Here is a 7,054-nt window from a genome sequence, read left to right as displayed (position 1 = left end):
ATTCTCAGGGATATTTTATCATTTCTTTTTTTAATACAAGGATTTGTCATCCGTTATTTTATGAAGGATAGCAGGTTTCTGGTGTCTAATCTGGGCTACTTGGTTTGTCTTTCTTGAACTTAGAATCATAAATTTAGCACGATAAAGGGCAGTCCTTTATCAAGTCCAACCCTGACATTTTACAGAAGATGAAACAGAGGCAGACAAAGGTTAAGTGATAAATCCAGAGTCAAACAACTACTTTACCCAGGCAAACCACTTAATTTCTGTCTGACTCCAAGTCTAGTGCTCTGTTCCTTATACCATGAAGCTTCTCAGGTATTCTGTAGGTGCTAAATTTTCCAAATCGCTATGTTGCACAGTCTCTATCTTTTCTTTGCAAAGTCTTCACTGACCAATAACTCCAGAGTATTTAAGAATGAACTTTCTACTATACCCAAAGGGCAATTAAACTGTGCATACCCTTTTGACTCAGAAATATCTCTATTAGGTCTGTGTCCCAAAGAGATCAAAGGAAAGGGGAAAGGACCTATTTTCACAAAAATATTTATGGCAGCATTTTTTGTAATGGTAAAGAATTGTAAATTGAGGGGATGCCCATCAATTGCAGAATGGTTGAACAAGTTGTAGTATATGATTATAATGGAATATTATTGTTATATGAGAAATAATGAGCAGGAGGACTTCAGAAAAACACAGAAAGATTTACTTTAACTGATGCAAAGTGAAGAGAGGAGTACAGATTAAAAACAATATTGTATGATGATCAACAGCAAATGACTTAGTCATACTAAGCTATAAAATGATCTAAGACAATTAATTCCAAAGGACTTATGGTGAAAAATGCTATCTATATCCAGAGAAAAAACTGATGGAATTTGAATATAGATCAAAGCATACTACTTTTCACTTTTTTATGTTTTTTTTTCTTTTGGTCTATTTCTTCTTCCACAACATGACTAACATGGATATATGTTTTATATGATTGCTCATATATAACCAATATCAAATTACTTGAAATTTTAGGGAGGGAGGAGGCAAGTGAGAGATGGGAAAAAATTGGAATTCAATTTTTTAAAAATAAATATTTTAAATTTTCTTTACATATAATTGGGGGAAAACACTATAAATTTTTTTTAAATAATGAACTTTCTATGTATAGTTGATGGCAGCAATGGAGTAATTTTGTATCAGTTTCAGGAACTCCTTCCATTTTTGTGAATAAATCTGCTTTACTCAAATGATTTCTTTGATGATTCTTCCTGGACTTTTCTTGTTGCTTGAATTCATGTGGGTGTCACCGTTAGAGGGCCTTTTGATTCCATTCTTTCATTTCAAAGGTTCCATCTGGAAATAGAATAAAAGGGTCATAGGATCATAGCTTTACACTTGCAAGAGACCACAAAGGCCAGTTGGTTGAACCCCTTCTTACAGATGAGTGAGACTTAGAGATGTCAATCGGCCTCCCCAAAGTTACACAGTGCAAAGTAATAAAAGTCAAAAGTTGAACCTAAATCCAACATCCTTTCCCATACCATGTATTATCAGAAGTGGTATTTTAACTCAGAACTTCTGACTCCCAATTGAATGCTCTTTCTACTATGCATCATAAGTTACCTTGATAGGTACAGAAACTTTCATCTATAGTCAGATTTTACTATTGTTACATAATAGTCATTTAACAAATGTTTATTGATTGAATGGAGAGTTTTTTGAGGAAGTATTTCTACGCAGTTTTAAGCTATTGATCATGCAGACTGAGGATATTTATCAGTCTTCTTTCTCCTTTCAGACAAGGAAGCATTGATCTTTCTGTGGCTACCATGGGTTGGCAAGCTACAAATATCAATATTTTTGCTTATACACCTTCTAAAGCTTTAGGAATCTGTTTTACTCTTCCAAAGATGAACACTGACTGGTATTTCATGGGTGTTGATTTTCATACAATATTTGTCTCTCTTGAGCTTTGACTTCAGGATGCCAGTAAGTTGCTTGACATATACAGTCAGTACTTTCTCTTGGTTAACTTTGTGGCCAATGTGACTTGCCTAGAGAAGACCAAAATAATTTATGTTGTTATTGTTAAGTCATTTCAGTTTTGTCTGACTCTGTTTGCTGCCATTTCGGATTTTCTTGGCAGAGATAGTGGAGTGGTTTGCCATTTCTTTCTGCAGCTCATTTTACAGATGAAAAAACTGAAGCAGAGAGAGGTTAAGTGACTCGTTCAGGGTCACACAGCTAGCAAGTGTCTGAGGCTGGATTTGAACTCAGATCTTACTGACCTTAGACATGCTGCTCTATACACTCTACCTCAGTGCCCTGAGATATTCATAGTTATAACCTTTGTCGCTTGTCTCTATTTGACCTCCTAATTCAACTCCAAAGCCTTCAGTCTCTATGTCTCCTTGGCATATATTGTGAATCTTATACTTACCAAGTTCAGATGACATTTTGATATAATCAAAGCAGGCATTAGGCTGAATATCACCCCTACTGGCAACCTATTAATTTGTTTCTGTCCCCCACCCCAAACTCCTCATAGCATGGATGACATTGGGTTTTGAGGGACTCATTTTTATTACTCTTTTAGCACAGAGATTAGACCAGTTCTTAACCTGGGCCCACAGATGCCTAATAGGTCTGTGTATAGAGCTCAGGTGATCCATGAATTTATTCCCAATATTCTAATAACTACATTTCAATATAATTGGTTTTCTTTGTAATCTGCATTTCTTTTTATGAATTTAAAAACATTATTCTGAGAAGGGATCCAGAGACTTTACCTGACTGCCAAAGGAGTTTGTGAGACAAAGAAGGTTAAGAACCCTTGTTGCCAGGGGTAATAGCTGTTGGGGTTCACAGGAGTAAGGGTAAATCCCCCAGCTTTGTACCCAGCCATGTGGTTGTGTTCTGAGTTCACTGAGAGCAGAATGAGGTTATACTGTGCTTCATTCCACCCCCTCCTTCTATTCCCAGAGAAAGTTGCTATAAACTTAAAGTTTATAACCTTGAAATGTAGGGTTTTCCCCAGCAAGAAGAAAGTTTGAAAAAATGTTATCTTATGTACAAACACAGAGCAGGAAGGGGAGTTTATTCCCACACAGTAAAGAGGATACTAAACAATAAAGAATCACAGAATGATTAGAACAGAATCCAGTAACTTATCACAATTAGTACAATCACTCTGGAGGCTAATATTTAAGCTTCCTTGGAACACCATGTCTGCAAGACTTCTATTTAGCTATTTTTTTTATTTCTTAGCTGTAAGTTAAGAAATTGTCCAGTCAAATGCCAATGAAGATTTTCCTTCCAGGGGCCTCCCAATGCTTTCCCTGTCACAAGCCCTATACAGTGACCATTGCTACAACCACCACTGCTCTGGTAGATGTTACCCTTATCACAGACTTTCTTTCAATGGTAAGTTACTGAAAGTAGAAAAAAAAAGGACTATTAAAGAAAGAGGCAAGGCAGCCAGCCTAAACCAGTTGAGTGTACACTCCATGTGGGAAATGAGGACCCTCCACCTGCCTCTGCTATTATGAGAAACTAGGAAAGAACCCTTCCTTCCTCCAGTGCTCAACTAAAGTCACAGCTTCCCTTTTCAAATGCTACATCCAAAAGACCAACCAGTCATACACTGTCTCTTTTTCTTCCACCTGGTATGGAGTCAGCTTTTCCCCAGGACGTCTCACAATTGCCCCACTTCTATCCTCCACCCTCATTCACACCTCCTTCACCTCAGAATCTTCACTGGTTCCCTGTTTCTTTTAGATTTCTCCTCAGCTTGGTGGGTATTTGACAAATGTCTTTAAACACGTGGATCCAGGATCTAGACTGAAAACTCCTTCAGGGCAGGGACTGTATCTTACTCATCCACCTCCAAATAGAATTGAGCTCAGTGCATACTTTTGGAATGACTGAGCCTGGATGATGCAGACTTAATGACAGAGCCAGGTCCCTAAAAGGTGGGGAAGGGTCAAGAGCAAAGAGGGATTTGGACTCTGATAAGCAAAAGACCTGGCTGACATCACCTACCAAGTCACGTCAAATCATGTCAATAAGAATTTATTAAACATCATATTCATAACGTACCAAGCACATAAAGCTAACATAGACTTGGAACTACTGGGGAGATATGTAACTAGGTCAGCCCGTTTTTTTTTTTACAAAGACTGACCTAGATCCATGGATTTTCATGCAGTAGAATGTAAGCCTTTTGAGGTCAGAAACAGTTTTTTCTGTGTGTGTGTGTGTCTTTGTATTACCCCAGCATCTAATCTATCAGTCAGTCAACTAGCATTTTAAAATTACCTACTACGTGTCAGGCACCATGCTAACTGCCGCACAAACAAAGAAAGGCCAAAAAGCACAGTCCCTGTTCTTATGGACCTCACAGTCGAATGGAGGAGACAACATGCAAATAAACTAGCTACAGACGGGAGCAATGAAGTGGAACGTAGATAGAGCACTTGACCCAGGTGTTAGGAGGACCCAAGTTCAGACACTTACTAGCAGTGTGACCCTGGGTAAGTCACTGAACCCTGTTGGCCTCAGTTTCCTCATCTGTAAAATGAACTAGAGAAAGAAATCGCAAATCACTCCAGCATCGCTGCCAAGAAGAATCAAATGGGGTCATGGAGAGTCATACATGACTGAATGGTAACAACAAAACATTCGAGAGATAAATTGGGGCTAATTTCAGGAGGGCTGAGACTAAGGAGGGTTAGGAAAGAAGGAGGGTTAATATCTGACAAACAATAAATGTGGGACTAGGGAAATGCTTTGCAGCTGGGTGTCCAAGTGGATAGAAGGCTGGACCTGAAGTCAAGAAGCCCTGGGTTCAAATCTGGCCTTAGATATTTTCTAACTGTGTGAACCTAGACAAATCGCTTGACCCTGTTTGCCTCAATTTCCTCATCTGTAAACTGGGGATAATAATAACACCTACCTCCCGGGTTGGTTGTGGGAATAGTAAGAGAAAATATTTGTAAAATGCTTTGCAAACCATAAAGTAATATATAAATCTGGCTGTAATTGTTCTTGCTATAATTATTGAAAGATTATATAAACTTGCCCATTCCCCATATAAAACAAAACATGGGTGAGGGGATGTTAGAACACTTTAGGAGTAACAGTAACACTTTCCAACCCTGCCCCCTCCTCAGAGGCAGAGACACTGGAGATAGTGTCCCCATTCCATATTAGGGAATCTTGGGAAAGGCTGCCAGCCAGATTCCTCGGTGCTGCCTTCAGGGGGTTTCAGGGCTACTGGGGACAGAGGAGGAGTTTCTCCCAGAGCCTCCACACAAACACACCCATAGGAAAATAACACAAACACTTCCCCTCACAAACACTACCACATTCTTATCTCCTAAGCTCTTCCCAGAGACCTGTTTACAGCCAAACATCTCTCCAGGGAACCTCACTTTTTTTTCCCCTTTTGAAATTGGGCTACTTAGTAAGAAATCAGATTGTGGACCCAGACTGCTATATCGGAGGGGTCCTCGGGTCCTTCCCTGACTGCTTTTCCTCTAGGTTCAGAGCTGTCTTCTATCAGGGTTGGGGTCACGTGCCAATCTATGATGTCAGCCCTCCCTGAAACTCCCCAGCTCAGCCCTGACTTCACTGAATGAGCAACATCCAGCTTAGTCAGCCATCCCACTGGAAAAGGCCACTTGGGTTGTCATCCACTGTTTACTGCTGAGCCAGGGTTGAGGGGGAGTGTTTAGAAAGGTGGCCACCCACCACTTTTTATTTTTATGCCTCCTACTAATAAAAGCAATAATAACCACCTGTTGTGGATGGACACACATTGAGGATTCCAAACTCCTTTCCCCAAAATATCCCTGTGACCTAGTGAAGAGGTTCCCAACCCACTTGGCAGGTAGGGAAACTGAGGCTCAGAGTGTTGAAATAGGAAGTAGCACGGTTGGAGGACCTAGGTTGGAATTTCAGCTCCTGCACGTAGCATATCATCCCAGGGCAGGTAAAACACTTCAACTCTCTGGGCCTCAGTTTCCTCATCTGTAAATTGAAGGGACTGAGCTTTGAAATTCACCCTTCCAGTCCTAGATCTATGAACCTATGAGAGTGTATTCTACATACATACAGGGAGATGGAGGGTCCTGTACAGAGAATGGCTATTTGATCACTTCACCAACAGAAAGGAGAGTTTGTAAAGGATCTTAGTAGGAAAGAAAACCAGAAAGTTAGGTCATAGAGGGAGGTTCTTTTAAAAAGGACTCACACTGTAGTCCCTATAGCATCATAAGGTTAGCACAACTCTTCCCTCTCCATCCCCTGAGGTAAGTACAGTGGCCTCCCATTTTACAGATGAGAAAACTGAGGCTCAAAGAGGGTAAGTGCGACCTGCCCACAGTCACACTAGCAGTTCAGTGTTAGAGCTTGGTGCCTACATATATTTGTGTATGTGTGTGTGACTGCATGCATATGTATAAACATATACACATACATATATTTATTTGGGTATTTTATATCTAGTTTATGTATTTTATTGTATATCATATTTTAGATTTATATCTATTAAATATATTATGTATGTTATATATACATGCATACATGTCATATATATAATGTTAGCTTCTTGATGGTGGAGATACTTTCATTTCTGTATTCCCAGGACTTAGCTCTTTATGTTACTCAGATGAGACCCTCCATTTCAAGACTCCAGGCATTTTCTCTGGCTATCCTTTATGCCTGAATGTTCTCTCCCTGTGTCTCTCTCTTTCTCTCTTCTCTGTCTCTGTCTGTCTCTGTCTCTCTGTCCCCCTTTGTCTCTTCTCTGTCTCTTTTTGTCTCTGTCCCTCTCTCCTCTCTGTCTCTGTGAGTCTCTGTCTCTCCTGTCTCTGTGAGTCTCTGTCTCTCTCTCATTCTGTCTCTCTCTCACTCTGTCTTTGTCTGTCTCTCTCTTTGTCTCTCTGTCTCTTTGTCTCTCTCTCTGTCTCTGTCTCTCTTTCTCTCTCTCTCTGTCTCTCTGTCTCTCTGTCTCTCTCTCTGTCTCTCTGTCTCTCTCTCTCTGTCTCTGTCTCTCTGT

General features: G+C 40.1%; 1 long non-coding RNA gene across 1 annotated transcript in view; it reads right to left on the bottom strand.

Moving 5' to 3' along the window:
- Window positions 1-686: 686 nt before the first annotated feature.
- The window catches only part of LOC138156448 (uncharacterized), a 9,004-nt gene continuing 2,636 nt past the window's right edge, over window positions 687-7,054 (bottom strand). Inside the window, exon 2 of the long non-coding RNA XR_011167148.1 lies at window positions 687-1,347. This is a non-coding gene — a long non-coding RNA (uncharacterized lncRNA). The remainder of the gene's footprint in view (window positions 1,348-7,054) is intronic.

This window comes from Petaurus breviceps, unplaced genomic scaffold (genome assembly GCF_028583685.1).
Source record: "Petaurus breviceps papuanus isolate PSGF00001 unplaced genomic scaffold, PetGlider_PUasm1.0 99, whole genome shotgun sequence".
In the NCBI taxonomy this organism is placed as follows: domain Eukaryota; kingdom Metazoa; phylum Chordata; class Mammalia; order Diprotodontia; family Petauridae; genus Petaurus; species Petaurus breviceps.
The sequence above is the reverse complement of the archived record's forward strand: the minus strand, read 5'-3'. Positions and strand labels throughout refer to the sequence as shown.